This window comes from Thunnus maccoyii, chromosome 3 (genome assembly GCF_910596095.1).
Source record: "Thunnus maccoyii chromosome 3, fThuMac1.1, whole genome shotgun sequence".
Taxonomy (NCBI): domain Eukaryota; kingdom Metazoa; phylum Chordata; class Actinopteri; order Scombriformes; family Scombridae; genus Thunnus; species Thunnus maccoyii.
The window spans coordinates 26,082,816-26,100,903 of record NC_056535.1 but is presented as its reverse complement, the minus strand read 5'-3'; positions in this window follow the sequence as shown (position 1 = coordinate 26,100,903).

Genomic DNA, 18,088 nt, shown 5'->3' with positions numbered 1-18,088 from the left:
CAGAACAAACAACAAGAATGATTAGGTCAACTTGTCTGCCTTTCACTGATCCCTCAGGAGACTTCTCAGTGAAGATAGGAAGTGAATATATTCACTGATTGCAAAAGAACCAGTTACAATACAAACAAAATGCAGCAAACAGTGTCCAGCTAAAACCATTACATGATGAAACAAGTGAAGTGTGACCAAGACATCTACAGTATGCAAATGTAAAGAGCTATAGGCTTGAATATGAAAATCTGGATAAAAAGTCTTCATAGCCCAGTCTTATATTCAGACTGCAAGATAAACTGGCTTCAAATCAATCAACAAATGCATGGAAACGTCCCACATGTAGTTACTTCTGTTCATATTTGAACTTCTTCCATCTCGGCATTCACTCTTTGTCTTTCTCTCCTCAGTCTCCTTGGGGAAATACCTCTCTGTGTGCTCGTGTTCAGCTAGCAGCTGTCAGGAGCTGGCGTGATGTGGCTCCTCTCACGTCAGGTTACAGCGCAATGAGCTCCTTCTGCCAGAGGGGGGCAGGGACCTCACACAAAACTGCTGCATCACAGATTTCTTTTTTTTTTCCTTTTATAAATTATGCCCAAATATATTTGTCTGCTGTTTTCTCCCCAACTCATCTACTAAATGCATTTGACAAAAGTGGAAGTGACACAGACAAATCTTTTTGAATACAACATTAAGCTGGAACTTTGTACAAAACAGTTCAAGGTCTTTTGCTTTAATAAGGTTGGATATTGCTACATGCTTCAAAGTCATTTCCTGATTATGTTTAATGATTTTCTTTTTCATCGGATTCTCTTAGCATCCTCATTCTGGAAGAGAATAAAATGACCTTGCCAGCTAAAAATAACTAAAAAATTAGATGTTAATGGATTGGTAGACTGAGGTGTGTATGAGGGGACATCATGAGGGTAAAAAAGATGTGGCTTGGGAGAATTGAAGAAGCATCAGAAGGATCTGTTGCTAGTTTGTGGTTTCAGGACTGAGAGACTGAGAATGTTACACCTGTAGAAGTAAACATCAACTGCATCTAAACGTTTGGGTGCTTTAAAGGAATAGTTTGAATAGAGTTAGATGAGACAATTGTTGTGTGCACATTCATTATGAAGCTGGAACCAGCAGGCTTTTAGCAGTTAGCTTAGCTTTTCTTGAATTTTGTTACTGCACTGTTGGCAGACTGTGACAGGGAGACTGGGAAACAAAATAAGGGAAAAGAAAAGTGAAAAGCAGTGGGACAGATTACAACTCAGGCCAATGCACACAATTTTAGTGCCTCCTCCAAAAGAAGGTCAGAGGTCAGGGTGAGCTACAGAACAGCAGTGCTTCAGCTGGGATTCTGTGTCTGCAGAGTGGATGTTTACTATCCAGGGCTTTGAAAATGTGCCTGCAAGTTAAAGGACAGACTCCATTTACTGGTCTACCCTGCTGCCCAAGTAAAACAGCACTGGAAAGTCCCCACAGTCAGTAATTCTACAGTAGCATTTATCACTCACTGTAAATCTGCATTGCCAGAGGAGCCAAGTTGGCAACAACAAGTTTAATTCACTCAAAAGCAGATTTAGGACCAGTGGTGGACATAAAATACACTTACTCAAGGACTGCACTTAAGTACACATTTTAGGTGCTTTACTTGAGTATTTCCATTTTATGCTACCTTATACATCTACTCCACTACATTTCAAATATTTATTAGTTAGCAGTTACACCAAAAGGATTTCTCCTCTAAACTTCTCACATTGTTTAATTTAAATAACTTTTAGAAGCTCAAAGAGGTATCCAGTGTTTCATTTTAAAAATTTCATGACCCATCAGATTTATCTTGTGACCCTAAGAAGTGGGCCTGACCTCTACAGAGAATCCCCAGACTACATTAATTGTATGTAAAGTAGTTTTTAAAAACTGATCAGTTGCTACAGTAAAGTGGTATTGATGCAATGATGCATCAATGTTAACAATTAATAATGTCATATATTAGATTGTACAATATCAGTCACAGGGTCCATACAGAATGGATACTTTTACTTTGTATACTTTATATACAGTACATTTAGCTGATAATACTATAATTTACCTATAATTAATTACTTATTACTTATTTTAATACAGGACTTTTACATGAAATTGAGTATTTTTAAATTGTACTGGTACATTTGCTTGAGTAAAGGATCTGAGTATTTAGGACACTGTAAACCTTGTCTTTTTTGTGAAATAAACTGCAAAAAGGGGAAAAAAATGATTAAAGTTAATGGCAGAAAGCCAAACACTATTATAAAGAGAGCGAGAGACTCAATAAATATCAGATATAAGACTAATAGCCACATTATTCTCAGTGGGTTTGGATTTTCTTTGCTGCTCATTATTCCAGTACTTACTTAAGTACTCAAGAGTCACATTTTTCTGCAAAAACATGTATTTTCAGTCCATTTATCTTTAGTATCCTTAATGCATTAGACAGATGGAATCTGATAGGAAGGGTTAGAAAAACAATATTGGGTCTGCAGGAGCCTGTGAATGACTCTTAACAAATATTGCAAAATAAAACAGAAAGCAATATTTAATTGGCAAAATCCTTTTGCTATTAGCTAATGTGATTTCTCCTAAAAATCATACAATGCAGATTAAAATTTATGTTTCATTAAAAATGAAAATTATTTAAATTTGTCATACGTTCTGCACACACAAATGGAACATGAAATTAAATCTCTATGTGGTCAAACTATTTTATTTTTGTCAACCCTGATCTTCCACATGTCCAAGAGTTTATTCTTTTTCATTATTGTTCCATTTTGAGAGCAGGTTTTGAGTCAAAGTGTCACAGGCAACAGGATTGAGGACCTAAATGCAGACACACGAGGCAAACAGGAAAGATTAAATTGACAGCAGTGGTCAGTAACAGGCTTAGCATTGGGATGGTGGTCTGAACAGTCCAAACAAATCAAAAGGAGCAATGCAGACAGGTAGGTCAAAAACAAGCAGCAGGGTCAGAACATGGGTAGCAGAGCAAAGAAAATCAGGAACAGGTTCAGGTTTAAGTTACAGGCAGAAACAGGTAGCAGAATACAGGATCAGGTTTTAAGTAGCTGGACTGCAAAGGCACACGGCAACATTGATGAACTTGCAGAGGACAGTGGCAAATGGGCAGATACGTAAGCAACTGGGTGATTAGGGCAGATGACAATCAGGTGATGATGGAATCAGGTACTGAGTGACTGGAGAAAGAGACACGGGTGACCAGGTGGGAATGAAAATCAGGTGATTTGGACCAGTGGGAAAGTCTGACAACAACTGGTGGTCAGGTTGTGAATGTCAGGGACTGCAAAGTTGCATGGAAACGCAGGATCCTGGAGAAGTAGGAATGTAGCTGAAGCAAGTAGCAACTACCAGAGTTTGAGGCTGAAGCAAGCTGGCTAGCAGCCCCTCCAGGAAGTCCAGTGCTTGCCAAACATTGTCAGAGAAACATTGATTTTTTTATGTGAAACAGCTTTATTCGGTATTTTTACAGTTTTAATCCCTGTGTATATTGTTTTTGGAGATTAGGAGACCTCTATGGATATTTCGGCTCCTTGTAAAAACCTGCTAAACATATGGATCTTAAGTTATCAGAGAAACAAGCTGAGCAAACGTTAACAGCAGCTTGGCTAGCAGCACCTACCAGACGTCCTGTGCCTGCTGAACAGCATCAGAGAAACACTGATTTTTAACGTGAAGCTGCTTTGTTCAGTGTTTTTACCTGTTTTAATCACCGGGTCTATTTGTTCTTGAGAGGAGGAGACCTCCGCACATAATTCGGGTCCCGGTAAAAACATCCTAAACGATGAACACTGAAGTAATCCTAAAGTGAAGAAGCTGGTTGTTTAACAATGAAGACAACAACTCCCATGATACCATGCTAATTCACACCATCATCACACTCTGTCTTTTGTTATTATTTTGATTGAGAGACCCCTAGTGGCACCATCAACGGCCGCTACATGCTGGCTCCAAAACATCCCTGACTCCAATTGACTCCCATTAAACTTCTCTCTAATTCATTATGGTCTCAATCTCTAAATTCTAGCCCTCTAATAAGTGTGCTGGTGGTCATTTTGGAAATTATTGCTCTGTTAGTAAGATTTGAAGACTTGCCGTGTGGTTGCTGATTGACAGCCTGCTGCTTTCCCCAGCTCCAGGACTTACACTGAGTCGGACGATTGTCACAATACTAATTTAACGTTACTTGATTATGATACCTGCCTTGTTGGCACATATAGCTAAAGTAGGTAACATTAGCCCAAGTGTGCACCACTCTGTGTTCCTAGTAAGACTGATCAAACAACAAGATTGACAAAAAAAATCCTACCATTGATCATAAAAAATTATCTTATATTGTAAGTGAAATTTTACAAAATGCAAAAAAAGAACGGTTGCAGTTTTCAGAAATTAATTGCTTTTCAATCACCTCAATGTGCTCACTGGATTTAATCAGTTAATGTTCTTGACCAGATCTGATAAATCACTTCTCTGCTTCTTCTTGACTCAGCAGCTTTAGTTTCTGGCAGAGTTTAGTGCAAGGTCACAATGCAGCTGCAGCATCAACCCAGGCAGTGATAGTACATTAGGATTGGTTCAGCTGAATTCTCAGTGCATTGTGGGATATGCCTGCTCTTCCCTGGCTCTCTCATTTCCTCAGAGCATCTGTGAATGAGTAAAGTACTCCCCCTATCTCACTTTACTAGTCGTCCTCTCCAAAAAAGGATGAGTCAGGCCGGAGAACTCCGCTGCGCTGGGACATCGATAAGAGCAACACAACTGCTATCAAAGCCCAAGATAACAAACATATGCAGAGGACAGCTGGTGCTGGTGCTGAGCTGTGCCGGGACGTTTTGGTCGAGATGATTTGTCTCCTCTGAGGCAGCAGAGAGGATGTAGAAAAGACTGCACCCCCTCAGCTCCTGCAGGGAGTGCTGCAATGCAGGGGTGTAACAGAGAAATACAAAGCTAGAAGGCAGTTTGTCCAACAGTCAGCTGCTCACACTCTTCCTCCATTTCCTGCTGTGCCTCATTTCTTCCTTTCGTCTTTGCTTTCATCTATCCTTTTACGTCATCATTTTACTCTGTTTAGCCAACCTCCTTTTTTCTATATTGCTCTCTCTCTCTCTCTCTCTCTCACAAACATACACACACATTCACACACATGCGAGGCTCTGGTCGCACTCCGGCCAGTCATACTGCAGCTTGGATAACAGTAAACAGAAAGCACCATATGGTCATAGTTGGCTCAGTACATCCGTATCTGTGTTTGAGAGTCTTGCAAGTAGCAGTTCGTCAACAAAGTATGCGTGTGTGTGTGTGTGTGTGTGTGTCGAAGAAGAACTCTTGTGCTTTGACAGCAGCTTTTCATGCTAACTGAGTTACTGGCATGGTGATACTACAGAGACTGTCTCCCAGTGAAGGACAAGAGAGCCTTGAGATCTCGGTCAGTGTCGTCACGTGAGTAAAGCCATGACTGGTTTAACCCAAAATAGCAAAGGATATAATTGTGTTTGCTGGGCCAAAAAAATGCCAAAACATCCTACAAGTGAATAGAAAGATGATTCAGGGGATGACCATAGGCTACCTTTGTCTATAAAGACTAAACTATTATCTTACATACACACAGGTGGAACTAATAACAGTAACGATCACTCACTTCCTTTGTAAAGCCCCACAAACGCTTACAGGTGTTGTTACTTCATTTGACTGATTAGACCTCTGCTCAGGTTGAAGTCTGGAGGAGCTATGCTGGGAGTTACCTGATGTCACCAAACGTCATGTACTAAATAAGAATGATGAGGGTGTAATTTATCTTGCTCCAAAACTGACAGTAAAGTGAGGGAGATGTTAATCAAGCTCAGTTTGTATGCACTAACACGGTTGTGTAAAGAGACCTAATCAGACAACATAAGTGGAAACACCTGTGTGGGTGTAACATGGATGTGTACAGGCTTGAGGTGTTTCAGAAAGCGATATAAATGAATCAGCATGCAGTAGACCATGGAGGGCCCTGGAACTGGAATAATTAAATGAGATGCATTTTTCATTAATGTTATTAATGACACCTGTGCTTTTCCTGCTACAACATTTCAAAATAATCGCTGTGAGGAAGTTCTATTAAAGGGGACTTATCGTGCACATTTTCAGGTCTATATTTTTATTCTGAGTCTCTAGTGAGGTATCTTTGCATGATTTACAGTTTTAAAAACCCTCCTTATTTATTTTATGCCAGCTCTTAATGCCTCAGTTCAGCCTCTGTCTGAAAGAGGCCGTTTTAGCTCCTGTTGCTTTAAGGCCCCCCTACCGATGAGCCCACTCTGTTCTGATTGGTTTGCTCCCAGAAGCTGCCTTCTGCTACATTTTCTCATTCTTTACTCATGTCAACTTCTCAAATACATCTGTACTGTCCAAGCCAAAATGTGATCCGAAAAATGCGTGCAGACAACATGAGCAACCCATGGAACAACCTTAGCAAAGAAGGCTATGGAACGGATGGCCATTTGTGGGCTTGATCTGAAGCCAGTGTCATGGAAAGTAGAGGTAACTTTGCAAAGTGTTGACTTTCAGGGAGCATTTTTACATATGCTCACCTCATGTTTTGGAACTTTACCCATGTTTGACATAGACATCATCTGCCCCCTTCAAAGTCAATTGTGTGTAGGATTTGAAGATTTACAGCTTTGGTGCCCCTCAGTTGTACTATCAAAAAAGACACTGTGTCAGACAGCAAAGCACAGCACTGAGGGTCACGTTAATGCTCGAAAAGAAGCAGTTAATACTATGTGTTGTCAGACCTTGTTGGAAATCAAATGTGTTTATTGTTGTTTTAAACAGCCACACTGGAAGGCAGAGTTAAAAGCTGACCATCATATAGAGGGGAAGAGGTGATATCATTTAAATATGGGGAAACATTGCACATTTTCAGACTGTCTTTCCTGAAAGGCATACATGGTGTTGCACTTGGTTGTTTAAATGAAAAGTGACAGAAATAGTTAAACCCTGGCTCCTTTCTCCCCTACACACAGCTGGCCAATCATGACACCAAGTTGGTGTGAATGTCAGTTTTGGAAAATTACAGAAATTGTCTGATACAGCACCTCCTAATCCAACATCAAAATGGTGTGAGGAGGGGGTTTCCAAAAAGACCATCCAACAAGCAGTAAAATAGCTACAGCTGCCAAAATTCCCTATGGATGAAGACGGGCTGAAACCAACACATGACTGCACCAATTTTCACCAGGATTCAGAATTCTCTCATTTTTCAACAAAAATCAAATATCCAAACAAATTAGAGTGTGGAAATAAGTCTGCAATGAAATGTATCTGTAACATGTGCTGTAGACATCAAAATAATGTCTGAATGGTGTTAAAATAAGAGGAGGATGCAGAGTGGACGACAGCAGAGACAAGAGAGAGTAAATGGGCCGGCTTTTAAATCCTCAAAGGCCAAGGCTTACCGGGGAGCTACATCAACTGACAATCCTCCTGAGTCCACCATTTGCCACCTGAACTTGCCCACCAAACACAGCAGGAAGGACATCACACTAATATCAACCTTTAAAATTAACTGAGAAGTTGAGTAGAAACATTGGCAACTTAAATGTAGCTTTAGTAGATACTAGTTAAGAAAAAGCATGTTTCTTTTAAACAATTCAACCATCAACTAAACCAAACGTCTCCCAGTGTCCATCAGAAATCAGTAACAAAACACTTTTGTGCAACAGCATATTACCATCTACTTGCATCATGAAAAACGTGGAAAACAATTGTAATCACAAGGGTAAAACTAACAAAAGTAATTAACCGCTCATTGTCTTCCTTCTAAATTTCCCCTGTGAGTTCATCCACATACATTAGCTTAAAGGCAAACTATTGCAACTATGACTCCCACAAACATTTTCCTTTGGTGATGAGAAGTAACAAAGCATGAAAAATTAAACAGAACCAGTCACATCAAAAAGTTGCTTTGAACTGCCAGAAATCATGACAACAAAAGGTGTGATTAACTGCACAAAAGTGAAAAAAGTGTCTTTCTGGAGGTGATGGTGACTGCCTGTCCTTCAAGTTTGTTTTTTTTTTTGTCACTCTAAACAATTTGTTCAGTTGTGATCAGAGAAATACTTTTAAATTCCTCAGATTGCACCTAACACTTGTTTATTACACTTTCCTACTATCTGTCACGTTCCTGTCCTCACATCCTATTCTCACAAATACAGATTAATTGCACACATCATCAGGATTCAATGCACCCTGACAACAAACACACACACAGATATGTTCATGTACACACATTCTGTTTCTCTCCTGCTGGTGCTGAAAATAGCCTGACCGACTAATGTTGGATGTTGATGCATTTAGGGTGTGAGAGGGAGGTAGGGACAGAGAGAGAGAGCAACATTTAGAGACAGAAAGGGAGGAAAAAGAGAGAGAGAGAGGATACATTGTTCCACCAGTGAAGGATAGGTTGCCCAACTGCACAGATCTGGGGCAACATGACGGAGTAGTACTGAGTAAAGAGAAGCCAGAAGGGACACGAGTGCCGTAAGTAATTATCGGATCCTTCTGCGCTGACTTCCTACATTTCTTTTTTTCCTCTGGCCACCATTTCAAATCAGATTTCATCCTCGACTTTTGCTAATTAAGCAGCGCACAGTCATTTTCCTTCTGATTTCTAAGCTTCATCAAAATACACAGAAGTGATATAGAATTTAGAAGCAAGAAAATTTAAGGATGTATCCTTAAAGTCTTTAGTCCAAAGTCAAAGGCAAATCTCGTACAGATCAGAGTCAGATGTGTCAATCTTGGCATCTTCCATTTTCTGCTCCAGCAAATTTCCAAATCTGTCAAGGGGTTTCGTGCTCAGAGAGGAGAAGACAAATTGGTACCATTAAAAAAAATCCATCATCAGCAAATCCTCACAAACAGGTTCATACTATGCATCAACCCCAAAAAAAAATGGCAGAAAGATCCTCATTGCTCTGTTTTAAGTGATCAAACATTCTATTTTAAGTTATCTACAACATTCAGCTCATAAATAGATAGAAGTACAGTATTATTGCTTTAATGTTGCTGTCATTCCTGGTCATCAAGCCTCTGTGAGGAGTGCAGGACTCAGAATCACCAACAGAGAGTGCTGCTCATGTGCTCTTTAATACACAGAAGTGACCAACATCAGTTTGAGCTGTAACTGTTCAAGCGTGGCTCTCTATAATGGTGATCAAACTTCAAGGAGACTTCATGCACATTTCAGTGTGTCTGACAGATTTCCCTGACGAATGAAAAGCGGTCGCTGTTAACACCTTTGATTTACTGTAACTGACTCAAAATCTGAGACAGCCTCTATTTATAATATATGTCCTTCACCTGAAAAGTGAGAATGTTCCACATTAGCTTGAGTTTTAGTTTTACAGTGTTACAGCATTTAGACTATCATTTTGTAGCAGAGGTGGTAGAAAGGCACACAGATAAACGCACATACAGTACAGTACCAAGGAACGCCAATTGTTGTTGCTCAATCTGGTACTCAAACAGATTAATTTGCGCCTGAAGCAATCAAAATTGATCTGCTGAAAAGTATTGATCCTCCTCTGCACATGACTGCAGAGGTTGGCCTGACACTAGAGTCATGTGCACCGTCTTCACTGAGCTAATGATATCAGCTAATATATCATTTGATTTTTATTAGTGTAAAGAATTCTAATAAATAATCAGTTATGAACTGTGTAATGATATGATGATCAGCAGTTAAAGTGGATTTGTCTGCATTACATGTTTGTATAGAAGCAGTTAAATTTGTTGCTCCGGTTTGGGATTAATTGTCACGGTTAACATTCTGCAGAAACAAATTCAGCAGGTTTGTAAAGACAAAATGCACACATTGCAGAAAAAGCAAAGCAACACATTGGTTGTGCAGTGGATCCACTGCTTGCTAAACAAACCCGTCAGAATCATACATTGTTGGCTGTGTTGCATTATAAGGAAGCATCTCAATTTCATATTCTGGCTATTTTTCGTTTCCTACATCTTAATGGTTAAAATTAATTATTTTGTGATTCAAGTCTCTTATCTTGGTTTACTAATTGTTTGAAAAATTTAAAACAAAACTCTCACCTTTCTGTGCAAATGGCTTCTAAATATTGACATCCCCACAGCTGCCTTTTACTGGAAGGTTTGTAGTTCTTTGTAGTTCAGCAACTGCAGAACATGAAATTGTTTTTGAGCTGATCTGTTGTGATCTGCAGTACGAAAAGCTGAATTTGCACCTGTGTTATCAAAGTTATCACACTAGCTAGATTGTGCTTATTAGGTAGCATTAATAAAAATGGATAAACATAAAACTCAAGTCTATCTTCTTTGCCTATCTTTTAAAAACTCATCTTTTTAGCTTTGCTTTCCCCCTGTAGACATTGTTTTTAAATGATGTACAATGCTGCAAAATGTTATAATGTTACAGATATTGTATCATTTGTTATCATTATTCTATTGTTGTATTACTCCCCTCTTCTTATTGGATATTTTAAAGTTTAAACTATTGTTACCACAGGAGATGCAGTCATTCTTTAAGCATCCTTTGTGTAACCTTCATCGCTGTATTTTTTTTCAAATATGTATATTAGAAGCTTTGAATTGCTAAGAGCCAAGCTAGAACTGCTTTGTGCAATATTGCATAAACAGGTAAACAAAGAAATATACTAGAAAAATACTATACTGTCACCTGTCACTCCAGTACGACAGTGGCTGACCAGCCTTCATAATAAAGTGTCTTTGACACTGAGGTTTCTGTCCACAATAGGCAGGACGAGAGACAGAGATTTAGTTAACAACAGTTCTTTCCTCTATTGTAACCATTGTTGAATTTTCTGGGAAGTTATTTAAGCTGAAGAAATGACGATTTTCCATCTAAAGCAACAGACAAGAACCATCATCTATAGATCTAATCTTGTTACACACTATCTGAACCAGTAGTGTCCTGATCTGGGGTCACATCAGGGCAAGTCCCTCCTGTTTATATCTATGTGCAGATTTGCTCTATTAGCATTTCATAATTCCGGCTACTTCCCAAATTCACCCGCCATCTATGTCCACCAGGCCTTCTCGGCACGTTCTGGGCATGTCACACACTTCTCTGTTTCACAGCACTGCACACACGCTAACACTGTGCCCCTCAACAGAAATTTCATCTCAACATATTTGTCAATTTGATGAAGTCAAATGTTTCATTTCTAACAATTATATCAACATTACATTTGTTTTAAAACAAAAGATATATTTTCAGTCCTTTTACTCAACTTAGTAGCCTAATTATTCTGTAATTATTATCACAATCCCTCTATGATTATATACTTTGATCAGCTTCTTCTATCAGATCATAATGAGTAAATACTGATTACATAGATTATTATTTTATTCTAAGTTCTTCAAATCATACTTTAAATCAAAAACCCTTTTAGTGAAGCATCACCCTGGATTCCTTTTCAGTAGTCAGATATTGTGTTTATACAATAGGGTTCATAAAGTCAACCAGATCCTTATATACTCACAGTAAATCCAGTTCTGGTCCTACACTCTCCCATTAAATCTGTATGGCTTCTTCTCACTCTATCGTTATCCCACTCTGTGTGATGACTTGGCTTTCTCTCTCCCTTTTCCTCCATGTGCTCCATAGTCTGGTCCTCCAAGACTTAAGTGCTTGTAGCGTTTTCCATCTTGAAGGTCACCAAAGGTTTAGCATTGACGTCCGTTTTTTCTTTCACACGGCAAATCAACACAATAGCAGAAATCCATTTGACTATATCCTCGGGCAGAGAAGTGTTGTGCTGATGACATTCAACTGACAGAAATCGCACTGCAGCACCAGCAAAGACAACGGTTCAGCAACTTTCACAGGGAAGCCTTCACAGTCTGCAAAACATCACTGTCAGACATCACTGTCTGTGATAGCTGTCAAAATAACTCTCAACATCATCAAATGTGACTTTGTTATTGAGTATAGTCAGTACTAGTGCTTATGAAGGCATGCTATATTTTTAGTGCTGTACGTTTCACAGTACTTATGGTAGCTCAAGGGGAAAATGTCTGTGTAGAGTATTTAAAAAAACATCAATAAATAAACCTATTGCTGTGATTGCTACATTCAGTGTGTTTCATGCACAGTGATATAGGACAGGATTACAGGCTGCAGGACAGAATCCCATTTCATGAACCATCAGGCAGCTGAAGTGCTGCGGGCATGCACACCTCTCCTCAGGAGGAGCTGAGATGTAGAAACTCAAAGATGATTTGAAAACTGCAGCTGTCTACAAAAAGGAAGAGAACATTATTGAAATTTTGATTTCTAACACTCATCAGTCTTTCAACTGACTGTTCAGCAAGCCACTGAATACACATTACAATCATGCAGTCACATATATATGGACCAGTAGTGGCCTACTAAACCTGCTGGTAGTTTCAGGAGGCTGTTTTCAACCATTCCTGTCATTGATGCAATGTGGGTGGACACCAGGACATTCGGTAATTGTCGTGCCAACAAGACAAAACCAAAGACAACGATGCATTTATGTCAATCAAGATAAAATGAAAAAGCGTGCTTGAATATGTTTGTGAGTGAAGCTTGATAAGTCTCATATAAAGGGGACACATTATTATATAATCTTATCTAAGAAATGTACAGTAATGCTGATTTCATCGCCAGACACCAAGCACAGACGACATACAATAACTGTATGACTAATCCTCCTTCAGAGTGCAGCTAAATGCTAATTCAGCAAGAAAGCACTACTTCAAATGCAAAATTATATTTTCTCTTGACAGAATGTTTGTCATCGCCCAACATCCCTCCACACAGTTTAAAAATACTTCATCTGACATTATGAATGCATTTCAAGCAAAGACTTAATAATTATTAATAGTTAATTGTTATAATAAGAGTTAATAATAAGAGGTGAAATGTTAAACATCAATTGGAGCACAAAATGCACAAAGGCAAGTACAGACTGTAGGTGGTAGGAGAGGAGAGTATGTGTGTAAAATGTTGAGACATACTGCAGCTACACACCCCTTAATTCACCTCTGCTGTGCCAAAAGGAAGCCCTCATTTGGCGCACGCACTTAGGATTGTCCCAGTCATGTACAGAACTCAAAACACCTCTGGGGACCGCTGCATCCCCTGATCTGTTCACTGCATCATAAGCAGCCCAGGAGCATACATGACATGATGATAACATGTATTGCATTCACCCATATCTGTGGCTAAACATAAAATCTTTTGTGATTCATAAGGAATACAGAGCAATATCCATCCAAGCAAAATGCATGTGAGGACAAAAAGAAGTGGATGTGCTGCTTTAATGGCAAGAAAACGACAAGAATGTCAAACTGCGGACTGACTGACAAGGTAATCTGTGTCCATTAGTGGCTGTAATGCGGAATATTTAAATGCACTTTAGTGAGCTTTTGCCTTCAACTACCATCCATCACATATTTTAGTACAAAACATTAAAAGAAAAGGTATCAAAAGACTTTATGTAAACTGCAAACAGGACGATTCACAGATTCATTTCAACACAAGGATCTCTGCAGACTCCTACGAGGGCCCTTCACTCTTGCTGGCTCAGCAGATTTGACTTTGCATGCACTCCCCCAGAGCTTTTACTGTATAACAGTGAGCTCACTCATCATCCCTCTAAAGATGGACACACTGTAAAAAATTCATCTGCCCTAGAAAAGCCATGATGATCAGGTGCATATCATATATCAGCATAATGCAACTTATTTTCCACCTATTTCTTCTCTTGTTCAGGAACATGTATATCCCCGTGTTTTAAAAAATCAAACATCTCTCTTTCTTAATCAATTTCTAACAATGTGATTTACATCTGGATTTTACTCCACTAATAGAAAGTATGTCTTGTATGTTTCTACAGTAGAAGCATCTCAAGTTCTGCCCTCACACACGCACGTTTGTTTTTATTATGTAACAGTATACTGCAGCACGACATGATGCTACGCATCAGACATGAGGACTTACCGGCATGCTGTAAAAGTTCCACTCTGGCAGATTTGCTATTACTGTAAGACTCCCCACGTTAAAATGAGGAGCGACTGCAAAACGGTAACACTGTCTGCTATAATTACCCCTGAGCCGTTTATTCTCCCTTTCTCTCTCTGCAGAGCTTTTTTTTCTCCACGTTCAGGCAGGATGTGTGTAATGAGGCTAGGTGCCTCTGTGACATCCTGGCACACAGCAAAGCCTCAGTAACTGATGATGCTGTTCTGGACAGACAGAGTAAAAATATGCAGCTTACCTTTAAAGAGAGATGTGCTGCCGTCCTAAACAAAGAGTGGAAGCAGAGAACAGGTCAGATAAGCTCTTGACAGGAAGAAAAAAATCTTAACAATCTGCACTTTGGTTAATCCCACTCTCAAAAGACATTGCAAAAAAACCCAGTTTCACCTGGGGGAAGGTGGTTCTTTCCAAACTGGACTTTCCTTGGTTCAAGGTGCTGCTGAAGAAAAGTCAGATCTGGTAGAGAGGAGAGGAAACACTCAGAAAGATTAACATTGTTCTAACACACTGACAAGCAGCAAAAAGCATCACAGCCGGTGCAGTTTCACTGCTGTATTTCCCGGCACTGTTCGTTCATTGGCTGAGGAGCTACTCAATAAAAACCCTCCTTGTCATCAATTGGGTGGGGAGGGGTGGAGGGGGGGTTTACATTTTCTGTGGCGCACTAACAACTGCGCTCCTCCTCCTTTTTTTTTTTTTCTTGCTCACTTTTTCCCTTGGTACACACAGATGGGGAGTGCTGAGCTTTGAGAATTAGACGCAGGACGAAAGGGAGGAAGAGAGAGAGAGGAAGAGAGAGGGAGGAAATAGCAAAAGCAGGGAATCAATGAGTAGTGAAAGAAGTGGTGAAGACGGTAAACAGCAGTCTGCAGTGGCTCTTACAGAGCTCAGTTTTAGGTCTTGTGCCTCCCTGCTGCAGGAACTCTGCAGGAACCTGAGTGCAGTGAGGTGCGAGGACCTCAGTAGAGGATAGAAGGAGAGGAGGGAGGAGGAGAGGAGAGGATGGGTGAGGGGGTGTTACACGTCTGCTTGGGCTGGTTTTGCTGCAGTATAGAGGCAGGCAGAACACAGATGGGAAGTTTTTTTTTTTTTTTTTCTTTCCAGCAGTAGTAACCGTGAACCTCCGGCAGACTCAGCAGCAACATAAAAGGCAGCTGGTTCTTCCCTTCCTTGTTTACAGGCATCTAACATGTAACTGATGAATAATTTAAAACAGCAGAAGGTGGTATGAGCTGCAGGACCGACACAGATCACTGCTGCGGCCTCATCAGGGAGACATAGATTACTGAGTCGTCTAATTAGACAACATTTCACAAGTCAAGTAGGAGTTAGTGTTTATGTTGTAGGTTATATCAAGCATAGTGCTGCCTGCAAACAAAACACTCAGCTCAACAACTTGACATGTTTTTTGAGCATTTCTTTTAGGATTATTCATTCAATATATTGTATAAGAAGAAAAGACATGTACTGTAAGTGATCTAGGAGTTAAACATACATATTGGAATATCCAGGCACTTTTTTTTGCTGTTGATTGAAATTTCTTTTCCCACTCAACAATTCAGTGCCTCGATTTTAATTAAATTGACATAATGAAGTCTCATTCTGCCATCTGAAATCAATAGACTACCTGCCTTCCTACACTGGACAGCTGGAGAGAGCTGCATCACACTACCACTGCAGGTTTCTCCAGGGAAATCCATACAATACATGGCTGATTGGGGAGAATCAGCGTTTAATTCGGCCTCTGTGAAGCATGAAAAACATAAAATCTGGTGACTAAGCTGATCTGTGGGACATTATTTGGCCTTTTAATAGTAGAAAACGTTCAAAAAGATGTAAGAAAGATTGCCTTTCGACTGGACAGAACAATATCACTTCCTCATACTGTCCTGACTGTCTAAAGCTTAGACAAATGAAAAATGTACTGAGACAGTCTATCCAGCTGATTTAGCAGCGCAACAATTCTTAACAAAAAGCAAAGACAGGACAGTGGTGTGAGTGCCAGTTGCACCATTACACTTATTAAACCTTCTGGGAACCTTGCCAAAACCTCTGCAGCAAATGGCAGCCAGGCTCCCTTCAAGAGGGACACACCATTTCATTGCCTTTGGCGTTACCCTTGACATAGCAGCGACAAGGGAGTGCTCAGCACAACACCGCCAGATGAGTCAGAGATGCTGCATCACTAAAGCATCCTGCCTGTTTATGAACTTTCCATCTTATTCATTTCTTTTCTCACTCGAGGGGGGAAGTGATGGATCAAAAAGTTTTGATGGGATCCAATTATTCAGCCGGAGGATATTTTATGATTGCCTCGTGCTGGACTTTATAGCAATAAATCATAATAGATGAAACAGAGAGACGGAGAGGTGGAAGATTACAGATTAGAGATGGAATATTTACCTGAAGCAGTTCTAGTTTCATAAAAATAAAGCAGGGAGTCTGATCAGCCTAGAACACAAAATGTAGATGTAAAAGTGAAAAAAAATCTGTTTTCCTCAAACTAGATTTTGCAGATTTGAACCATTTGCCCAAATAAATCGCTGGTATTGGACTGCTACATCCCCTACATGAAGCAATTCATCAAAACACAGAGAAAAAAATCCAATCTCTCATGCAAACAGCAGTGAACAGAAAAACCCAGACTCACTGACATCAAGAGTTTAAGATTTAAGGTTCACAATTTTTCTGTCCGTCTTAAAACAATAGTCAGGTGCCCATATGAACACAGAAAGAGGTTTTCCTTGCTGTAATCATTCATCCTGTTCATACTGGCTATTAAAAGATCCCTTCCTAATGCACTTTCAATATAAGTGATGGGGGACAAAAATGTATTAAAAAGTTTATCAGAAGATAATATGAGTTTCAGCAGTCTGGGTTAAAGTGGATATCTTTCATAGTCACAGTGGAGGGAAAGTAACAAAAATGGCACTAAAAAGACTATTACACTGGAGGATCCACTTGATTTAACCAATTTAGACTGTGAAGCCTCATATTAGCTTTAGATAAACGTTGGAATACATTTTTGTTCAAATTGAGAGCTGCAGATTTAGTCTCCCATGACTTACATTTAAAGTGCATTAGGAAGGGATATTTAAATGGTCAGTATGAACAAGAGGAATGATTACAGTGAGCAAAACCTGTTTAAATGATCATATGGGCACCTGACTATTGTTTTAAGATTTAAAATTGTGAACCTATCCTTTAACTCCTCTTTCACTTATATGACCGGTTGGTAAACATGAAAATAATGTGTGCAGATTACTACAACTGGAAAATGTTCAGTGTCTTCTCTGATCTCTGTTCTCGACATATGTTAGCACTTGATTGACCTCATATTGTCTTTCTATTCTACTTTGTTATTGTATTTAGTGCCTACTCTGTATGACATTGATTGGAATCCTGTCTCAGAAGCGAGATCCTTCATCTGCTCCTGGGATTTCTCCCTGTTTTTCCTTTTTACCAAACTGAGGGTCTAAAGATAGAGTGTGTCCTGTGTTTGAGGCAAATCTGTAATTTGTGATTTTTTTTATTGTACAGTATGAGCAAAATTGACAAGACATGTCTGCTGTTGCTCATGAGTGTTGACATTTATTATCTTTCTCTGCCATTTTGGGCCGTCTATGTGCAAAGCTGCGTCGTGCAGTTTTAACCTGTGGGCTTAGAGCCATAATGGGTCTCAGGCCTACTTCTGGTTGCTCCCTGGATGCTGACACACTGCAATCGGGTCATGGAGCGAGATACTTACTGTCTAATTTAGGTCCTGCCCTGAGGAGGTTTAAAACCCCCTAGAAACATCATTAAATCAGTTATGTTTATGTAGATATGTTCATATATGAAACTAATATACCTCACGTTTAAAAAATGTCATTCGAGCAATTTCGAGTAATTTATTTAAATGATTACAAGTAAATGCAGCTACCTAAAGCATAACTGTCTTCATCTTTAGTAATCTCTTAAGTTTATGTTTTCAGTTTTTTGTGTCCTGAATTTTAATGTAGAAAA